Raw genomic sequence first — 23,835 nt, forward strand, 5'->3', positions numbered from 1 at the left:
TCTCCACAGACTCCTAAGTGCACCACTCACTCTTTTCCCCTCATCAATTCTATGATTCACCTCATCTTTCATAGACCCATCCGCTGACACGTCCACTCCCAAATATCTGAATACATTCACCTCCTCCATACTCTCTCCCTCCAATCTGATATCCAATCTTTCATCACCTAATCTTTTTGTTATCCTCATAACCTTACTCTTTCCTGTATTCACTTTTAATTTTCTTCTTTTGCATACCCTACCAAATTCATCCACCAATCTCTGCAACTTCTCTTCAGAATCTCACAAGAGCACAGTGTCATCAGCAAAGAGCGACTGTGACAACTCCCACTTTGTGTGATTCTTTATCTTTTAACTCCACGCCTCTTGCCAAGACCCTCCCATTTACTTCTCTTACAACCCCATCTATAAATATATTAAATAACCACGGTGACATCACACATCCTTGTCTAAGGCCTACTTTTACTGGGAAATAATTTCCCTCTTTCCTACATACTCTAACTTAAGCCTCACTATCCTCGTAAAAACTCTTCACTGCTTTCAGTAACCTACCTCCTACACCATACACCTGCAACATCTGCCACATTGCCCCTCGATCCACCCTGTCATACGCCTTTTTCAAATCCATAAATGCCACAAAGACCTCTTTAGCCTTATCTAAATACTGTTCACTTATGTGTTTCACTGTAAACACCTTGTCCACACACCCCCTACCTTTCCTAAAGCCTCCTTGTTCATCTGCTATCCTATTCTCCGTCTTACTCTTAATTCTTTCAATAACTCTACCATACACTTTACCAGGTATACTCAACAAACTAATCCCCCTATAATTTTTGCACTCTCTTTTGTCCCCTTTGCCTTTATACAAAGGAACTATGCATGCTCTCTGCCAATCCTAGGTACCTTACCTTCTAACATACATTTATAAAATAATTGCACCAACCGCTCCAAAACTATATCCCCACCTGCTTTTAACATTTCTATCTTTATCCCATCAATCCCGGCTGCCTTACCCCCTTTCATTTTACCTACTGCCTCACGAACTTTCCCCATACTCGCAACTGGCTCTTCCTCACTCCTACAAGATGTTATTCCTCCTTGCCCTATACACGAAATCATAGCTTCCCTATCTTCATCAACATTTAACAATTCCTCGAAATATTCCCTCCATCTTCCCAATACCTCTAACTCTCCATTTAATAACTCTCCTCTCCTATTTTTAACTGACAAATCCATTTGTTCTCTAGGCTTCCATAACTTGTTAATCTCACTCCAAAACTTTTTCTTATTTTCAACAAAATTTGTTGATAACATCTCACCCACTCTCTCATTTGCTCTCTTTTTACATTGCTTCACCACTCTCTTTACCTCTCTCTTTTTCTCCATATACTCTTCCCTCCTTGCATCACTTCTACTTTGTAAAAACTTCTCATATGCTAACTTTTTCTCCCTTACTACTCTCTTTACATCATCATTCCACCAATCGCTCCTCTTCCCTCCCACACCCACTTTCCTGCAACCACAAACTTCTGCTGAACACTCTAACACTACATTTTTAAACCTACCCCATACCTCTTCGACCCCATTGCCTATGCTCTCATTAGCCCATCTATCCTCCAATAGCTGTTTATATCTTACCCTAACTGCCTCCTCTTTTAGTTTATAAACCTTCACCTCTCTCTTCCCTGATGCTTCTATTCTCCTTGTATCCCATCTACCTTTTACTCTCAGTGTAGCTACAACTAGAAAGTGATCTGATATATCTGTGGCCCCTCTATAAACATGTACATCCTGAAGTCTACTCAACAGTCTTTTATCTACCAATACATAATCCAACAAACTACTGTCATTTAGCCCTACATCATATCTTGTATACTTATTTATCCTCTTTTTCTTAAAATATGTATTACCTATAACTAAACCCCTTTCTATACAAAGTTCAATCAAAGGGCTCCCATTTTCATTTACACCTGGCACCCCAAACTTACCTACCACACCCTCTCTAAAAGTTTCTCCTACTTTAGCATTCAAGTCCCCTACCACAATTACTCTCTCACTTGGTTCAAAGGCTCCTATACATTCACTTAACATCTCCCAAAATCTCTCTCTCTCCTCTACATTCCTCTCTTCTCCAGGTGCATACACGCTTATTATGACCCACTTTTCGCATACACCCTTTACTTTAATCCACATAATTCTTGAATTTACACATTCATATTCTCTTTTCTCCTTCCATAACTGATCCTTCAACATTACTGCTACCCCTTCCTTTGCTCTAACTCTCAGATACTCCAGATTTAATCCCATTTATTTCCCCCCACCGAAACTCCCCTACCCCCTTCAGCTTTGTTTCGCTTAGGGCCAGGACATCCAACTTCTTTTCATTCATAACATCAGCAATCATCTGTTTCTTGTCATCCGCACTACATCCACGCACATTCAAGCATCCCAGTTTTATAAAGTTTTTCTTCTTTTCTTTTTTAGTAAATGTCTACAGGAGAAGGGCTTACTAACCCATTGCTCCCGGCATTTTAGTCGCCTCATACGACACGCATGGCTTACGGAGGAAAGATTCTTTTCCACTTCCCCATGGACAATAGAAGAAATAAAGAAGAACAAGAGCTATTTAGAAAAAGGAGAAAAACCTAGATGTATGTATATATATATGCATGTGCGTGTCTGCGAAGTGTGACCAAAGTGTAAGTAGGAGTAGCAAGATATCCCTGTTATCTAGCGTGTTTATGAGACAGAAAAAGAAACCAGCAATCCTACCATCATGCAAAACAGTTACAGGTTTCTGTTTCACAGTCATCTGGCAGGACGGTAGTACTTCCCTGGGTGGTTGCTGTCTACCAACCTACTACATATTATGTGTCTAAAATACTGAACACACTTTCCCAGTCTACTTTTTACCTTTCATTTTTTATAAATATTTTGTTTTACCTCCTGATTCTTCGCTCTTCCAGTGTTGTGCGGCTTCTCTAGTCTTTCTTCATAGTGCTTTCTCTTTGCTCTAGTCTCCTTAGGTTGTAAACTTTTAGACATCCTCAAGTTCATTTACAGGTTTAATAGGTGTGGGATCCACGCATGATGCGTATTTTATGGATGACCTGGAATTAGTGACCTTTGATGCCTTAAGTAGCCTATTTTTTTATTTTATTTGTAAAGGTATTTTTTTTTTTTTACATTTGCCGGCCTTGTGATTACATGAAGTTTAGGTGTATATCCAGAGTGTTGTTGTATGTAATATTCACCTCCAACTCACTTTCTTTCTCATGTTTTTTTTCCCTACCCTCTCTTCTCCCAGTCATTAGTCTCTGTGTCTGTTTCCGTCTCTATTTGTCTCTGTCTGTCTCTGTCTCTGTCTCTGTCTGTCTCTCTCTCTGTCTCTCTGTCTCTGTCTGTCTCTGTCTGTCTCTGTCTCTCTCTGTCTCTCTCTGTCTCTCTCTCTCTCTCTCTCTCTCTCTAGTTGGTCTGAATTCCAACAATTACTCGTTGAGCGACTCCTGAAGTTTGTTGAATTCATCCTGCAATTTTTCTTGATTTTCTTGGACTTGAATTCTTATAAATTCAGCACGGTCAGAAAAAATTCACAAGATTCAGTACCTTCTGACAGGTGGTTTACATGCTCAGAGGAGTATGGGTTCTAGTGCTGATTACTTGGAGACTTCGCTTGCTACCGTTGCCAAGTCCTATACGGTCTCCATCAATTCTGTTTTTCGGATAGTCTGGGAATAACTGGAGCACTTTTCCTGCCTCTCCTACTTCTACTGAAACCTGCCGAAACCATCCTATAGTTAAAATATATGTAGTCTGCCCTCCACTGTTTTTTCTAGTTTTAAGGGCGTAACTTCGACAAATAAGAGGACAGATAAACAAACTAGCCTTTATTTAGACAATGTTTCGTTATGAGAAACACTATTTAAAGTAACATGAATGAAACGTTTAGTCCACGCACTCTCTTGAGTTACTAATCAATTACTCATATTAAACGTAATTCATGAGATAGGATCTGCTAATCCAATTGGAATTATGAACGTTTTAGTACAGGCAGCAATAGAAGTAACTACGTGAGAACCAAAATAAAGACGAAGACACAAGTAGCAGAACAAGACTTTATGCTAACAAAGTCTTCCTCTGTGGAGAGTTATTTAGAGAGGTGAGTTGTCCTAATAAGGGTTTGTTCTGTTGCAGGTGTCTGTCTTCACTGCTGTGGGCAATACAACCTTCAACCAAGGTGGGTCCTGACTCACGAAATCGTAATGACACGATTGCAAACAAACCATACCACGGGCAGGGATAGAACCCGCGATCATGAGAGTCTCAAAACTCCAGACCGTCGCGTTAGCCACTAGACGGTCTGGAGTTTTGAGACTCTGATCGCGGGTTTTATCCCCGCCCGTGGTATGGTGTGGTTAAGGTGGGACCTATTGGTTCATTCTAAGTTTCTGAATCTAATATGTGAAGAATATTTATAAATGAAAATTCTGAATCTTTCGTCGTTCATTGTGACGGTAGAACTTGCTATTATTTACTCTTTCAGCAGTGGTACCTAGAAGCTGGCAAAGAGCTCCTGATCCAATGAACAGAAGCTATGCCCTTTTTTCGAATCAATTCTTACCGCCTTCGTCTTTCTCATTTTCCTGGCTGTCTATTACTTTCAATTTTACTTTTTCTTATAAGTTTTAAAACAACAATAAATTCATTATTTATGTATATTTTAATATTTTTATCACTTGGAGATTATGTATAAAATGGTTTTGTATTGGCAACCAGTTTTGTTGTTCCAATAGTGGGTATTAAATTTGTTACTCAATCTAATAACCCAATGCTTGCTTCATGTCATATATATTCGAGGAGACTGACCAAAAGAAATTGCAGGACGACTGCTGCCATTCCCTAAGTATGTTCATGCCTTGTTGTCGTCTCCTGAGATACGAGATTACATACGACGAGTCTTTCTTCCCCCGCTTCTTCGCATCTTTTTCCCTTCTCTCTCTCTCTCTCTCTCTCTCTCTCTCTCTCTCTCTCTCTCTGAGAGAGGGTTTGAGTTGGTCTCTATCTCTCTCTCTCTCTCGCCTCACTGAGTGCGTCTAGCCAGCGTGTGCTGTCTCCAGTCAACCAATGTAACACGCTCTTCATAAGACATTGAACACTTTAACTTTGAGTTTTTTTTTCCAAATGACAACACGCTGTTATAGTCACTCTGTCTTCGGCACAATACTATTATTATTATTATTATTATTATTATTATTATTATTATTAGTAGTAGTAGTAGTAGTAGTAGTATTTAAAGCACTAAATTCGTGCTAGTTTTCATGGCCGTAACTGTTTAAAGCTCGATCCTACGTCCGGTAATCGAGACAGTCTCTGACCAATCGGTCTCTTACCAGTGTTGCATAATTAAAATAAAATAAGGTTATATTTTTCCGTCTGCGAACTTTGGCTTCATTTGATCTTGAGAAGTAGTGGAATTTTAATTTGCTATGATCTTGTCAGACCTTGTTCCAGAGATTCACGCTTCCTGCTCTTCCCTTCGGTGGCTGAAAGTCAATATATCTGCAACAAACTCGCGCTCATTATTCCTTAAACACTTTTAATTATATTTTCTCGCTCTGGAGCTGTACACCGATGATTTTCAACCCTCAGATGCCGTTGAGGGTATAGGGATATCTTTCCGAAAAAAATAATGTGATCACATTCACTGGTCTTGATCAGTATTTTTTTCAGCAGATTTATGTGTCATATTCGTTGTAATTATGCACATTTTAACCATGGCTACCTCATTTGTTATCGTTTCACATTCTAAGAGCGGGTTACAAGTCATCCAGAAACACCCTTTCTCGCTTCCCATCGTGCTCCGTAAACAACAGTGGTTAAGTTAATGATGTGATAGTTTTATTGAATCTCGAGCAGACACAAGACATTTTTTGTTGGTACCAGGACACACTGGCGTCCATGGTAGCGAACACGCAGCCTCGGCCGGTTAGTTCCCAATTCGCAATTTGCCAAAATCACAGTGATTTTCTGTAATGCTCCAGAGGCTCTAGAGCCCCTGGCAACAGAACGGATGCGAGTTAGAGAACAAATCACTTTCCATCAAACTACATTTGGGTTTCAGTACTTCTTCCCATCGTGTCGGGTTTGGGAAACCGCCCTTGCACTTTCGGAAATTAGCCACACACGACTTAGACACAAATATCATGTGGAATGACGCCTGCCACCACTCTGCAAACACTAACGGTTGGCTTGAACAGTTTACCCTCTATTAATAGACCGTCCTTTCTCTCAGAGAGAGAATTTAGAGTGTACTTTCGATATTTCTAAAGCCCAGACATATTCACTTTGATTGTTCTCCATACAAAAAGCTCTACACTCACTAATGCTTAATTTCACTCAGGGCCGGATTGAGGCGTGGTCTTTAGGGGCTGCAGCCAAGGGGCCTCCGCCAGCTGGAGGGCCACCAGAGATTAAGTGAAAAGTTTTCGTAGTTACTGCTGTAAATTTATTATTGTATGTTATTATATCACGTATATGAGGAACGTTGACTGTTGTGATTTTTTTTTTCCTCTTGAAAATATCACTGGGGGGCCTCAGTACCTGTAGCAGAGGAGCCAACTAAATCTTAGTTCGGCTCTGATTTCACTAACAATACCCTTATTAAGGTACCTCTGCACTGTATAACCCATATGATTATAGTCCTTATTTTCTTTTTTAAATGTAATTCACTTAAGGTAAAATGGTAAGATGCAAAAGTAAGATGTTTCCTATTTCTTCCTCTTTACCTACTGTCTTTCATTCGTGCTAAGAGATAGTTTGACATTTCTCCTCACAACCAAATACTACCACCATCACCACTCCCTTCAAACGCTGTACCTCCGACCCCCGTCCCACCTTGCTCAGGCTTTGGTACGAAAGGGAAATATTCGTGCAGGAAATGAGCTTGTGAATGTTATGGGACCATCAAGGGCGTGCATGTGACATTGCCCGGACGACAAATCAATTTCGGGGGATGCAATATCTCGCTCGTTTATTGTGCCGATAGCTCAGTGTGTCCTTGCGATCGCTCGAGTGTGTCATTGAGAGCGTTCGAGTGCGTCACTACCAGCGTTCGAGTGTGTTATTTTGCGAGTTAGTGTGTTATTGCGAGTGGCTGAGTGTGTCGTTGTGAGAGTTCGAATGTTCCAGAGTGAGGATTCTAGTGTGTCAGTGTGAGACAGTCCTCTTTTGTTAGCATTCATGTATGTTTTCGCAAGAGTTCGAATGCATTATCATTAGATTTTGATAGTGTTATTTCAAACGTTTAGAATGCGTCGATACCATTCTTCGAGTGTGTTATTAAGATAGTCTGAGTGTTATTATGATAGTGTGAGTTGTTAAGAGATTTCAAGTTGTTACGAGATTTTGAATGCTTTATTGAGAGATTTAGAATGTATTATTGGAAGAGCTTGATGGCGTTATTGCAAGCGTTCGAATGCGTCGTTACCAACATTCAGTCGTGTTATTACGAGAGTTCGAATGTATTACTGAGAGAGATAAGTATGATACTGAAAGAGAGTTTGAGTCTGACTTAGTAAGAATTCAAGTATGTCATTGCCAGCGTTCTAGTGTGCCGTTTCTAGCGTTCAAGAGTTGCTGCATTAGTTGGAGTGTGCTATTGCTTGCATTCGTATGCCGTCATTGTTGCGAGAGTTCCAGCGAGTTTTTCTGAGCAATTGTGAACGACCGAGTGTGTCCTTGTGAATCCTAAAGAACGTTTTGAAAGTCAGATTTCGATGGGATCGATTATGTCCTTGTGTCCTCGAGATTGTCGTTGTTGTCGATTGATATAGTTGCAATGTTCTGCTATGGAGGGTTTCGAACGAATGTCTTTGTGAGTGCACTAACCTGAACATTTGTGGATATTTTGAATGTTGGATCACACTGTTATAAATACTCAGTAGCGTTTTAAACGTGCATCCTACGATACTCGTAGAAAAAAAAATAAGAGCAAAAATAATACAGGAACACTGATCCCATAATTAAACAAATAAGTTGTTTTCCAAATCGAACACAACTAGTCAAAAATTGTTTGCTCCATATGAAACACCTGGTCAAATATATTTTGTCTTATATTTCTTCTATCAAAGAAAATGCCACCACCATGTAGAACAAGGCCACAAAATACAAAATGCAAATAAGAAAAACTTTACCAGAGGAGGGTCTACTGATGAAAGGAGAACACTTAACCGTTCTAGGTGGTATGGGAGATGAGAAGGAGGGCAAAGGACCGGTAAAAAAAAATGACAGGGCAATCTTTAGGGAAAGAAAATGAGAGGAAGAGGGAGATCACTGATGAACGCTATGGTCTTCAGAAGGCTGATGATAGGATAGGATGAGAAAGGTAGCAGGAGGAAGTGACAGAGAGATCCAAGGGATCATCGGGGACACAGGAATTACGCAGGTGGCAAATTTTCAGAGAAAGAGTGAACTTGAAGAATACGATAAAGCACGACTGCATACATAGCTCAGGACAGTTGAAAGAGGGAACGCAGGAAGAACAAACAGGAAAATGGGTGATTAGAGAAGAGAAATCCAGCCTCCAGAAGTCCACTCGTCAGTGTCGCCCCCTAACTCGGCCCCTAGCAAATCCACTCACATCTGCACCCAGTGCAAACAAAAATCACCATCATACAAAATAATGTTCCTCATAACACCCCTCCTTCCGTTTTCTCTAACACATGAGCAATATGCAACCAGAACATTGCAAACCGGCATGGAACATGAATGCCAGGGAAATGTTTAGCGAGAGTGAAGAAATGGAAGAACGAATAGCAATGGCTAGGCAAGACATCACAGCTTTTATTTAAAGTAATAGAGAAGATAATGAAGAGGAGAATGTTGGACCTACTGGAGGGAAGCAGTTTCATAAACTGCCAACACGGATTTAAAGACGGTAAATCCTGTCTCGCTCAGCTGCTGCAGTTCTGTGATGTTACAGAAATGACACTAGGGAAGGGTGGACTACATATTTTTGGGACTAGGAAAAAGTATTTCACAATACTGCACATGAGACTAAGTCAAAAGTTAGACAAGGATTACAAGAAAGACGCCGCAATGAATCAAAAAACAGCTGAGGGAAAATGAAGCAAAGAGTAATTGCCCAGGAAGTGGCATCGAAGTGGACGAGTGTAACAAGTGGGGGTTCCACAAGAGTTGGAACTGGAATCGACACTCTTACTAGTATATGTGAGGGACAAGCCAGAAGATCTAGAACCTTGAGTATCCTTGTTCATAGATGATGTGAAATAATGAATAGAAAGAAAACTGAGGACATGAAAAAGCTGCCTAAACGACAGTACATATCAGAGAGAACTTAAAAAGTCTAATAATAGATGTAATCTTATTCAGTAGATGCTAAACAAACAGCATGAAGAATGTGATATCCCATATACCGAATATGAACTAGATGCTGCCCTCACCTGGGGCAAAGCCACTGACCCTGGAGAGGACGGTATCATCTATGATATTAGATTACCGAGACTTGTATTAGGTAACTCACTGTTAAAACTTTACAATACAAGTTGTTATGGATTAGTCATCTTTCCCGTGGACCTGTAGCATTATTGTACCAATTCCCAGACCTAATCAACATAATGTTTCGCTACATCTCTGACTAGCTGTCTATGTAAAACATTTGAAAGGATGGTACTTAACAGATTACTATACAGAATTAAAGAATACATGTCACCCAGCATTAATGGACTGATACATGGGAAAGGTGTACGAAATTGTATCGCAACATTTATTGCTGTACATGGAGACAACGCAAAAATACATAACTCCTCTATATTAAAAATACTTACTATGTTGCAAATAGAGAAGTCATTTTGTTTGAATTAGTTAAAATAGACATTGATGGTTTACTGTTGCAGTGGATACCGAGACACAGACTGAAACTTAAGAAACGCAACTTAGCTCTCCTCGAGGTGGTGTATTAAGTCCTACACTTTTTAATGTGTTTATCAGTGCTCCACTTAAAGCTATACCAGATACCTTTAACAATATCACGATTAGCTCTGCTGATGATGTATACTAAAACTCTTCTTGAAATACAAACCACTCAAAATCATATTCAGAAAACCTGTGAAAAAACTTGGTCTTATAATTTCTGCAAAAGGATCAACGTATTTAATGGACACATTGGTAACCGTAAAAGTGGACTATCAAAATTAAAGGTTAATGTCAGATTTATTGATTGTGTCTTCCTGTGAATATCTGTGCATTACTTTTCCGTGTGCACAAATATCTGTGAATAAAATTAACCAATAATGAAAGGAGAGAGTTAAAGCTCTCAGAACTGTTGTAGGGTATAATCCCAAATATTGTGCAAATGTTAGAATTGCAGAAATGATGTATTGAGCATGCATAAGATCTTTGATAGATTATCATGCAACAGTTTTAGTTCTGCAACAGATTAGAACCCTTGAAAGACTCGAAAACAAAATGAAGCCCTGAAGTTTTTTCTAGCTTGTCCTATAAATACCAAAATACTCAGTATGAGGAAAGAATTAGTGATACTGATAGAATACGTGAAATTTGTGCCATTATAGGGCTGAAGCTGCTGCGTGGTGATCAGAACGATGTTGTCTTTAAAGAATTACTAGAACATATAATTCATGGGATAATTGACTCAATATTAATTCAAATAACAGCCACAAGCATAAAAATGTTTGGTCTTCATGATCTGCATCATGTTAGGAAACAACAGCATTTCCCACACCCTGGCAGATAACAGCTTTTGATATCACTATGCCCACCTATTCCCCCAAGAAACTAATGCACAATCTTCAACTTCGATTACTTTCTAAAATCAGTACCCTGGAACACGTACACTACGTTAGGACAAAGAATACTAACATTCAGACTATTTTCGCCGATGTCTCCCTTAACCCTTACAATAGGAGGGCGGAAAGTGCTAATAGTGCTGTAATACAAAGGTGTATTAATATTAATAACTGGGTTTCCACCTTACAACTTGACTGATTGTCAGACTTGTTGCTCTCAAACTTGTAGAAACTACAACCGCACGCAGCTGAATTGTAACCGATTCTCTTTACTCATTGCTTGCTCTAAATAGCCTGAGACCTAAATGTAGCATGAATGTATATAAAACTAAGCACAAATATACACTAATTAAGTTTTTGTGGATTTCCTCTCGCATAGTTCTTCAGGAGCATGACAAAGTTGATAAATTAGCTAGACAAGCATTAAATAAAGAGTACGTTGAATATTATTTTGTTTTTCAAACAGAAGCTTACGAAACATTGTCAGAAAGGAACTAGTAAATAAGCTTGAAGAAAGTAGAACAGTACCGATGGGAACTAGCTGATGCATTATCCATCAAAATGAAATGTTAAACATATCTGTGTAGAAAGTTACAAGGTCAGTAAAACGCAAGCTGCTGTTACTGTTAGACTAAGACTAGCCTATAAGAATCTCTGGCAGTACGGTTGGTATGGAGATGTCAGTTACATAAAATCAAAGTGTGTGGACAAAGACAGGGTCATACACCGGTGCATTATATCCTAGTGCACAAACATCCAACCTCTCAGAGACACCTTCATACAAATCTTACAGGATATGGCAAAACACCTCATTGTTAATGATACGGTATCTGAAATCTTGAGGTTGTAGCCACACTTTGCATCGACTAGATGAATGAAGTATTTATAAAGGGATTTCAACCACGATATAACAATATTTTTTAGTGGGAATAAGATATCTTTTTTTTTTAGATTGTATTCCATAATTATTGTACACAGAACACTGTGTACAATAATTATATGAAGTAATTCTAAAAAATGAAATGACTAATATTTTTCTAGTAACGTAACAATGCTCAGTGGGGTCTGACAAAGGCCAATGCTGACCTTTGTAATCCTGGTTTTTTTTCGCTACTGCTCACAGGATGAGCATGGGGTGAACAATAAATCAGCCGCTCAGGCGACACAACTAACTTACCAAACAGTGGAAAAAATGCAGAATTTGTCAAAATTGCGGCTACTGAAATTCAGCCCCAGAAAATGCAAGGTATTAAACCCTGGGAAAAGTAAAGATAAGCGTAAGCCGAGGATATTACACCGAATAACCTCTGTAATTTTCTACAGAGGTTATTCAATTAAATAACCTCTGTAGAAAATGAGCGTTTGGAAAATTTAAAATTATTTTTTTTATTATGAACACATCGGCTGTTTCCCACCAAGGCAGTGTGACCCTAAAAGAAAAACTTTCATCATCATTCACTCCATCACTCTTTTGCCAGAGACGTACTTACACTACAGTTATAAAGTTACAACATTAACCCTCCATCTTTCCGGTTTTTCCACATAACCTTCTGACATATCAACACTTGTCTTAATTGTCAATAATATTTGCTTCCCCTGACTTTCTAGTCTTATTATCCCCTTTCTGAGCTGTTTCTTATTCTCATTATTTGCTGATACTCACCCATTCTCTCATTGTCTCTCCTTTAGCCTGACCTGATTAATTGTTTATTCTCATTTTTACACATTATTTGAATTTTTGAATTGTAAAAGAAAATCATCTGCTAACGTTTACTGTTAGAATTATTTTCATCTCATTCCTCTTATCTTCCTTCCTGGACCTATATTCTTATAATCAAAAACCTCTTCTGCACAATACAACACTTATGTAGTCTTGAATCCGCTCTGTAGCTCCTTGGCCATCTCCTTATTACCGTCTTCTTTTCTATCCCCCATTTCTTGCAGTAGTTACATATCTACACTAATTATACGCATCATTTTTCTATGTCATTACATAATGATTGACGAAAACAAAAATCACTAGAATAATTATTCTCCTCACTTCAGGCTTGCTTACAAAAATTTTGTCATGGGTAAATTGGCATAAATACAGGAAATGGATTTCGCTATTTTAATTTTCAGAGCAGATGGTGTAAACTAGACTTACACGAGGTGTAAATAAGGAAAAATAAGCGAGAATAAAAAAAGACCCAATAAAGCTTTGCATCGGATTTTTGTGCTCGACTTAAATTTTCGTACCCGGATGACGATAATAAACTTGGAGAGGTCATTGGCTGTGTGCGCGTGTGTGTGTGAGAGAGAGAGAGAACACTCGCCTATAAGTGGATGCATGGGTTGAGTCACAGCTACTATGTGTGAGTGTGAGGGCATACTGATAATGTCAAGAGATGCCGAAATCTTCCTAGGCTTTAACCGATTGGGACTCTCCTTCCTCCCCTCATGCCGTCGCCCGCTAAAACATACGTCAGAGATTCCTTTGTTAGTTGAACCTTGAAATCCTCTCTTTGACGAGTACCTTCATGTTGCGGATATTCTTGGACGTGGAAAGTGGTTCGCCATGGAGAAGGAAGCACTGATTTTAACTGATGTACTAGAGTGGCGAGGCCAGTTCTTCAAAGTCCTCCCTCGTTCCCTTCTGTCGAGTAGGTAAATTGCTTCTTTGTGGTGTACCTTTGGGAGTCAACAGTTCGTTGAGTTTGAAGAATATTTCCTCAGACTTACTGTATGAGTTTTATTCTGACGAGTTTCTCACGACGATTTGGCATCATTTTGTCCATTTACTTTTCTGGGCACTGAAAAGGCAAAATAAACTGGAATTATGAGTAAAGATCATGTATCTTGTGTGACCACTTTTGAGATACTTTGTGATTGGATCTAATTTCAAATACCAGAATACAAGTGAACAGTCGTCATAGAAAGCTTCGCAAATTTCAAAACTACATCTAACGGGCAAAACAAAATTAGCAGTACATAATTCGGATCCTCTCTTATCTCGTCAAAGATAAAAAGAGGTCGGGGAAAATAAGAAAATTGCGTGTAGGACGCTTAGAGAACATAATAGGTCATATAAAAGCAGACTGTTTGAAGTTTTTACAAATAGCGCACAATTTGGAAAGGAAACTTCAGACGACGTGAAGTAGTTAAAAGATGGAGCCAGGAGCTGAGAATCGAGCCCCTTAACCGTAAAGGGGAATGATCACACACACACACACATACATAGCTTTAAGCAGAGGTATGATAAAGCTCACGGTTCAGGCAGAGTGACCTAGTAGCGACCAGTGAAGAGGCGGGGGCAGGAACTTGGACTCGGCCCCTGCAACCTCAACTAGGTGAGTGTACACACACACACACACGCACACGCACACGCACTCACACGCTCACACTCACTCACACTCACTCACACTCACTCACACTCACTCACACTCACTCACACTCACTCACACTCACTCTCACTCACTCTCACTCACTCTCACTCACACTCACACTCTACCTACCCCCACCCCCACCTACCTATCTCTGCTGCAAGCATATCACTTAAAACATTCATGCATCAAGGGCACTTATAATTGCACACCTTACTGAGTTAAATGACATAATTTACCAGTCAGACGAGTGCTGTCACCAGAGGGCTTTTCTATACCAACACGCCTTGAGTTGTAACCTCTGATAAAGACTTGCGTAAGGAGACACTTTCCTCTTTCCTGACGAGCCAACCACCGCCACCTACGAGTGCAGGGATACGCCATCCCATCTCTGTGTTATCCCATCTCTGTGTCATCCTGTCTCTTCGCTATATCAACTCTACCCTGTTTCTAGGCCATGCTGTCTCTACCTTTCCAAGTCACACCTGAATGCCACCAGCTTCATTAGAACAGCGTTTAAGAATCGAAAGAGAGAGACATTTTAAGAGGGATTTCCTTCAAGAGTAAGGTACCTTTTATCATGATCAGCACAATAATTTGAAAGAAAATAATTTGTCAAAAATGTTTGGCAATAATCTCTCCTTTCTTCGTCCCAGTCTCCCTTACCTCAAACCGTCACAACGTTTTGCACAAGAAGAACTTTATGAAATCCTGATTTTGCTTTATGAAGATCTTGAACACAAAGTTGGCTTAATAGAAACCAGATTTGAATTACCAATGTTAGTACTCTGCCTTCTAATCAAGTCAGGACTCAGTACGGGGAAAGAAAGTTGCTAGGCTGAAAACACTTGGTAGGAAGTAAAAAACACTTACTACTTTGGCACTGTCCGTTGAACAGAGACCACTGAAAAGTGAACTAACTCATTCTTACACTTTTTTTTCTACTTTATGGCATTTTTTCCAGCCTTTCCAAAAGGATAAAACTTCTGAACATAGTTCTATAATTTATTTTAAGATATATTTTTTAGTGTGAAATATTCCTGTATGTTTACCAGGATTTGTATAGACTGTTTATATTAATTATTGTCTTTTTTTCCATATATCCACACTTTTTTAATATCTTATTTGCCCTCACTCTCTTACCACTAACTCAGTTGTTCATCCACTTGCTTTCTCACTTATTCACTCGCTTACTCAGTTCCGCACTCATCCACTCATTCAGTCTCTGTTTTGTTTACCCATTCGTTTATGCACGATTTCAGTGTCCACGAAATGTTTCTGTGACGAGAAACAATAAAAGGGTTTTTCACTCATTTTCTCCCCATTCTTTTTTCCATCATCCTGTCCTCTTTTCTTTCTCTTTCCCCTCCCCTCACGTAAGCTAATCAGTCTTCCCTACCAACCACCTACATGCCTTTCTTTCTCTAGTTGGGTTGATCTCCAACAATTCATGTTTCCTTCAGCAGATCGCGAAGAGAAAGTCACAAAGAGCGAATCGAAGAGAGAACACCGCAAAAAAAATAAGCAGATCGTGAAGATGGGATCAAGACGAGGAGACTACAAAGAGGTGGATGAGAAAAAACAAATCGTGAAGAGCAAATCACGGGAAATCACACCTCATGGGTGTATGCGCGCGCACGCGGGACTCGTGTCACCCGGAAGGACCCACTGCCCTCTCCCACACTAACGTAATCAAATTACCATCATTACTCGCGCCGTTACCCATTACCCGACCACAGGCACGCGCGATTTCTGTAATTACCGACATGGAGACTTGCCTTGGGGAAGGGATGGTGGGGTGCCACTCCAACACCCTGTCAATATTACTCACGCCAACCACGACAGTTCTTTTTTTACTTCTGAATCTGTCGCGGAAGCCTGACGGTGCCTTAATGTTAATGTTTGACGCGAAGGGCGGATTTTAATTATTACAAACTCCTTTTCTGTTCTAATATATAATGTCGTGCCGAATAGGTAAAATTGTTCAAATAGCAAGAATTTATTTAAAATTAAGTCCTTCCTAAAATTTTCTCATATACCTAAAAGATATATTTTTTCATTTATGTTAATGTAAACATTTATAATGTTACATAAAAAAAAAACTTAGAAAACTTACCTAACTTTATTATAACAAGCGCAATTTAATTTAGCCTAATTCAACTAAATATATTTTAGATAAGTTTTAAATAATTTAATAATAAACATACACAATGAAATATATTTGTTATGTTAGGTTCAGAATGATTTTTGCGAAATTATTGCATACACAAATTTTCACTTGCCTTATTTGGCAAGAAGAGCGTTGCTATTTAAGCCAAAAATCACGTTTTACCTATTCGGCACGAGGCTGTATATATGTTTGTATATATATATATATATATATATATATATATATATATATATATATATATATATATATATATATATATATATATATATATACAAACATAAATACACGAGAGAGAGAGAGCAGAGCAATTTGACCACTGTCCCGTGAAGACTTCCTTAGTGGAATCTCTCTGCAAGTGCCACTGAAGTATTAAGGATGTCTTCCCTGAGTTTCGGAAAGCTGTACATTCAGTTAAAGGAGATACAGTTTCACAAGGAAGAGGATACCAGGCACTACGAAAGGAAAATGATCTGGAAGAAAGGATTATTGCTGAAGATGAAGAAGGTTGAAGAAGATGGTACGAAAACTGAAATTTTCATTACTGAACTACGGGTGAATGTGGTTTGGCCATCTACAATGTCACAACGGGAGCCGTTAGTGAAGGTAGAAATGTTCCTGTCGTTTGGGATTCTCAGGTTAAATATGATCCGAGAAACGAAACTAAAGGTAAAGGGTTTGTTTTCCGGGGGATGGGATGGAGACTATAGTCAGTAGATCAGGAAACAGCATGACCGATAGTATGCACAACTCTATTGTTTCCCTCAGAGCTTGAGGAAATGATTTTTAGGTAGCGTAAGGGATTAGGACTATTATTAGAGGACAAATAATTGACATGATTAGAACAAAGGTAAGGATCCCTGTCATATGTTGCATTTTGCTGAGAAGGAGTGTTAGCAATGAACGGTTGTTCCTAGCATTTGGTGTTAATTACTGGTTGGACAAGTACTGCAGTGATATTGCAGGGAAATTTATTGAAAACCTGAACCACTTCCGAGTCAGAAATAGCATGTATGATGAGTATGGTTGCATCTCTCTAGAGCACGGGTGGCAACAATGGCTATTTCAGTAGAGTGTACCGCTGTTGTAGTACATTGGGCTTTAAATTAAGGAAAGTTAAGGTTTGGGTGTGTATGCGAGGTAAGATGGAAATAGGGTACTATGTATTATAAAAATAAAGATAATCAGTATAGTAAAGTAAAACGTATTTAGATGATCAAGAAACAATATGCAAGAAAAAAACATTCAGAAATATTGGGCAGTGATAAAAGCAGCAACCATTGAAATACAAAGAAGAACAAGATAAGGAAACAGAAGACAAACAATGGCGTTATATATTTTACAAACAGTCGAACAAGCATTAATTGCACGTACAGGAAACTCGAATGCAACAACCTAAACATGGGTTAATATGGAGACTTGAGACATGGCTGCCAAACGCCACATGCAAATATTTATAATTACACAACGGTAGACACAACTCTAAAGAGGGTGGAGTAGAGTTATATGTTAAAAAAAGCTGAACTTTCGTATCAATAATTATGAAAAAAAAATGAAGGAACTGAAACTTAGACTGGTTTCATTTTTTAACCTGAAAAGAAACCAAGAACGATACTGGTAAGGTTTCACTACACGATAATATTATAGGAAATCTTAGTGTTTGCCAAATGACTGGTATTCTTTGACTGGGAATTGAGTCTAACGACTTCCTAGTAGTAACTCAGGACTCGGGTAATGACGACGTGCTTGACTTGGTTTAAGCAGAGTCCTGCCAGTTAAAACCAATTACAGGCTTGTAGCTAATCAAAATGAATTTCGACAAAAATAATCCAGTGCATCGCGAATTATATCAAATATATTTTACCTTCTGCAGCATCAGTGGAAGGAAATAACTTCTGCTCATTTGTGAGCTTAATAAGCCTCTCCTCATTCCCCAGCAATACGTTTTTGATGTCCTCATTAGTGATGCCAAGACGAACACAAGTTCCCAAAGTCTCCCAGTTAGTACACAGCGACTGGTGATTACTCAGAGACTTTCACAGTTGTCAAATTCAGTCGAAAGAGCCGGGACCTCAGCCTCTTTCTTATTATAAGATGGGAGGGAGTTCATGGTAATGAGTGATTAAACTAATGAGTGTTTGGACTAATTGTTACTTGAATTCGAACTAATAGAAGGTTGGTGGAGTTAAGGTGATTGTTCGAATTAATAAGGTGGGTGGCCTAACAAATAAGAAGGATGGTCGAAATAATAAGATGGGTGATCGAACTAATTAGACAGGTAACCTGATGGGTGATCGAACTAACAAGAATGATGATCGAATTAATACAATGAGTGGTCGAACTAATATAATGGTTGATCGAACAAATAAGATGGGTAATCGAACTGACAAGACGGGCTGTCTAAAAAAAATGAGCAGTGAAAGTAATGAGTGTTTTAAGAAATGAGATAGGTGTTCGAATTAATAAGATAAGTGATCGAATTAATGAGAGGGTCTTCAACTCAAAAACATGAGTGTTCAAACCAACACGTCTTTCTTGTGATCCAGGTGAATCCTCTTAATTGAGCTGGATAACTTCGCAACCAAATGGGATATCCATCACATAATCGAACTGGATATTCTTCCTAAAGTCGAAAGGGATATATCCTTCGTATATTCAAAATGGATATCGTTGATATAATCGAGCGGGATACCTTTCATATAATCGAACGGACGTGTCTTCATATATTCTAACGGGATATGCTTCATATATTAAAAAAAGATATCTTTCGTATATTCAAAGGTAATATTCTTAATATAATCAAATAATTAAATAGAAAGCCTTCATATATTGCAACTGGATATCCTTTTATAATCTAAAGGGATATTCTTCAAACAGTCGAAGGTATGAATATTCGAAAGGGATAGCCATCAAATAATCGAATGAATTATCCTTCATCTAATCGAGAGAGATATCTTTCATATACAATGAGATAGCAATCAGTTATGTAATTCAACAAGATACCATTACTGTTAACAAACGACGTACCCTTTCCATACAATTTCATTACAAAGGAACACAATACCTTAATTACAAGTGAGCACAATGCCTTTATTACAAGTGAGCCCAGCACCTTTGTTACAAGTGAGCCCAGCACCTTTATTACAAGTGAGCCCAGCACCTTTGTTACAAGTGAGCCCAGCACCTTTGTTACAAGTGAGCCCAGCACCTTTATTACAAGGGAGCACAACTATTATATTAGTTTTATTACAAGAGGTACCACTATTTTATTACAAGGAGCACGATATAATATTCTTATTGCCTAACTTATGCTGCAAGGGTCGAGTACAGTGAACAACGCCGCACTTCCTATGAACGAACGAACATGTCAACACAAACTTTTACCATATTACCATCGTTATAATCATATGGTTATATATTTTAATCATTGTGCCATATATTATTATATCTCCTTTTATTCCTACTTACCATCACCATATATCATGATCTTATCGCCATATATCATTATCATATCACCATATATCATGATCATATCGCCATACATTATGATCATACCGTCATATATCATGCTCATATCGGCATATATTATGATCATATCGTCATATATCATGCTTATAGCGTAATAAATCATGGTCATATCTCCATATAATCATATCGCCATATATTATAATAATGAGGCTTTATGACCCAAAACGGCTACCCACTGCCTTGGGAAATGGGAGGTCAACAGGTTTAGTCCCAAGGAAACGGTAGCACGAACTTCTTGCTTCAACAGCCGTTCGCCTGCACCATGACGCTCACCACGAGGAGGACCGCCATAGACACACAATATTTTAGTTAAAATAAATGACACTCCGTCTGCTATATCAGCTTTTCGGTAATAAAAAAAACAACGAACTCGTCGGAATCCAGAAGAAATTGCATTGCTTCTCATGAAGTGTTGAACCGGTGTGAGTCACACCAGTGCTGGGATTCGATTCTCCTTCCGCTAATCGCTTTTGGTGGTAACCGGAATGCACAGGGAAGCAAAATAATGCTCTATATTGCTAAGTAACATTACGGTGACATATCTCGCCCCGTCGGTGTGTTATTACATGTCGCTCCTAAGGAACTTTTATTGTATAATCATCAGCTTCTTTCTATAGCGTCGAAAAACAGCAACGGCGACCGCGGGAATAACTTTATCACCTGAAATCGTACATTTGACGCGTTTGTTACACTGGTGATAATTAATAAGCTCAGCTATTGTTAACGCCATTGAATTTACAGGCAGAGCTATTGTAATACCTCAGCTCATTTCAAAGCCCAGCCCCTTATAAGTTACAAGCGGATACTTAGGTTATGATCTACGAGCTACCTAGAAATATAGTGAGAAAGAAGAGTGAGTGAAGGAGAGTGAAAATAAAAACGGGCAACAGACAGGTTAGGTGAGAGGGGGAAGGGGGAAAGGAGTAGTAATGTATCTCCTTAAGCACCATTTACATACATTACAAGCACAATAACGGTCATACTCGGTAAAGAGAAATGGGAACATCTTGTGGGCTTCCAGTGTTTCTGACGGGGGACGAAGATACATGCTATTGTTGGTAGTTGGTTTATTCTTTAAATTATAAAATAAAAATCCTGACTAATAAACCTGTTTAGTGGTGCAGGAACTGTGGTGTGGGTGCGACAAGATTGTGTGTCTGGTGAAGGGAAAAAACTTTGTAGAACAAGTTTTTATTGGGACAACATTTTACTCTTTATAGTTTTCTCTAATCAAACTTAAACGATGTCGAAATAAAAACCTGTTCCACTATGTGTCTTTTCTTTATACCACGACATATGGATTGTTAATGCTTTCTGTTTTTAATATAGAGAATATTTTGGCTGCTTGCATTTTTTTCTGGACAGGAAAGATCAGTTGTAGAGAGATTATAAATTGGCTTTTGATATTTTCCTTATTATAAATAATAACCGGGCATAATCACAATGGAATTACAATTATACAAGATATAATTTCTCAAAATTTCTAAAATTATTTTAGTGCTTTTGAGAGGGTAAATTATTTTTGTAACAATCGTGGTGTGATTGAATCAGAGAGAGATTCTTCATTCTTCTAGATGAACTACTCAGTGTGTAAGTTATTCTGAATCTTTCACCTAACTCAGTAAAGCCAAGGAAAGTATAAGAGTTATTTAAAATACGTGTTATCAGTAGGATATATTCAACATAATAAATGTGAATATATATTTTAAATAACCCCCACATAATAAAATATTAATTCATTTCATGTATGTTTGCAGGTAAGGATGAGATGTATCACAACCACTCTACCAGCAATTTGCCAGCCTCGGTTAGTCTTCACTTGTCTCCGTGGTTTTTACTGGTGTGAGTTTCTCGCTGCAATTTTATTGGCTCAGTTTCGCTCCACAGAGGTGATAAAAACCTTGTAGACGTATTCATTCTCTCTTGGGGTTGACAATGATAGGTGTGTAGCTGACACCTCCACTTCTCTTTTAAAAGTGGGAATGATATAGAGGTGTGTGATTGATACCTCTATTTTCCCATACCATCATTGTTCTGTCCGACAGCATGATCCTGACTCCTGCGATATCCTGTGGTTTATTGATGGATCTGGAATCTTTCAGAATCTTCCAAACTTCTAGGAAAGCCCCATGATATCCAGTGTGAGAGGGTTGGTCCACTAGAAGCACAGGCAGGTGACAGCATATACTTAGATTGGTGAGACATCAATTTTTTTTAAATCACATTGCCAGTTCCATGTGCATCCTCTGGCAGAGAGTAAATATCAGATAACTCAAGTCGAAGGTAGGAGGTAAAAGGTCGTGTCCCATACATTTACATTTAATTATACCACATGTTGCAGCTACTTTTGTCGTTGCTATAAATTCAGCTTTAGGTAAGGCCAGCTGAAAGTAGCATTATACACTGCATCCTGTGTCCTGTGTGTCTTAGTGAATAGGGTAGAGTTCTTGGAATTAGCGACAGCTTGTATTGAAAGTCATTTTTATTAATGTGTGAAGGCCAAGCTCTTGCACTATATCTCCTTGGATATCTGTGTAATGCCACAGTCTGGGATACAGGGAAGTTATTGAACTTTGTCTTAATAATACTTGCTATTGTTGTGGAATTTGGCATAATACTGCCCATGAGTAAGGTCTATTGCTTCCTGTATGATTTTTCTTGCCAAGAGATTAGTTGTTGTTTTGCTGGTTTCTGCTGTGTCATTGTGCTGCAGTTGTAATGTTCATTTTGTTATCAAATTGCTGTTATCATAGTTTCTGCAGTGACGGTGATCTTGTTTAGCTTATCGTGTTGTAATATGTCACAATTTACGTGTACATGAACCCGTGATCAGGTTCAGTACACGTGAACTGATCTCAGCGTCTGCATTTATTTACTAATGTTCAGTAATCACATATTATTTTACCAAATCTGGAGTAATCAGGGCAATTAATGTACCAGTTCTCTGTACTATAAGGTAAGCACAACTTATTCATGTCATTGGGAAATAGAACAAATTTTACTGACCATTGTACTTGGAGAATAAATTATATTCATGATTATAGGGACACAATTTTTATAGCTTTTACTATCATCCCTTAACTATTGAATTTTGTTTTTAGCTTGCTGAATTAGAAAAAGCTTTTATAGCCCATAGGGTTTGAAAGCCACCTGTGTACACTTCAGGACATTAGGACTGATGAAGCAACTCACGGCGAATCTTTCCCTTTAATAAATGTCCTGAGCTGTACACAGTTTTTCGCCATCACCATAACATTCGCAACCATTAATGTGTTAAAACTGAGAGTTGCAATGCAACTCGGGATATGTTACTTCCCTCACAGCAGGCGACTGCCTTCTGGCACTGATAAACGGGTCAAGAGAGGAAGGCGGCCACGTTACAAGAGGCTGCAGCTTTATCATTCATACTTTATCACACTTTTGCTGGACTAAAATCAAGGCCCCTCCAAAGAAAGGTCGCGAGCATTAGGAGACCCCCTTTTGAAGACGTCGAGGCCAGGAGCTTGAACTTTACCCCAGCACTCACGACTCGTGAGTACGGATTCAGAGTTCATGGAAACGCATAAAAGCGACCCTATCGTCTAGTTCAAGGCCATTTGTTGGGAAAGGTTAACTATATATATATATATATCTTTGAGAAGAGAGAGAGAATCTTATATATTCCTTCATCAATTTATCCTTCAGTCTTTACAGAGCCAGTCATCGCTGCTGCCAACATCACAGCCACACAATACCAATCAAGCCTCCACTGTTTATGCTGAATATCCAACACGGGATTAGCTCTTAGAAAAAGAGAATTACCTTAAATCAGCAACAGAAGTCAAACAGAGGAGGAGTCAAGTAACTGGTGGTTGTGTTGCTACTTGTGCAACAGGAGACACAGCTCTAGCTGGTATTCAAACTGTTGGCTGCATAAAGGGCGGTGTAGGGGAATCTACATGCAGGCAATTGT

Source organism: Cherax quadricarinatus, chromosome 16 (genome assembly GCF_038502225.1).
Source record: "Cherax quadricarinatus isolate ZL_2023a chromosome 16, ASM3850222v1, whole genome shotgun sequence".
Taxonomy (NCBI): domain Eukaryota; kingdom Metazoa; phylum Arthropoda; class Malacostraca; order Decapoda; family Parastacidae; genus Cherax; species Cherax quadricarinatus.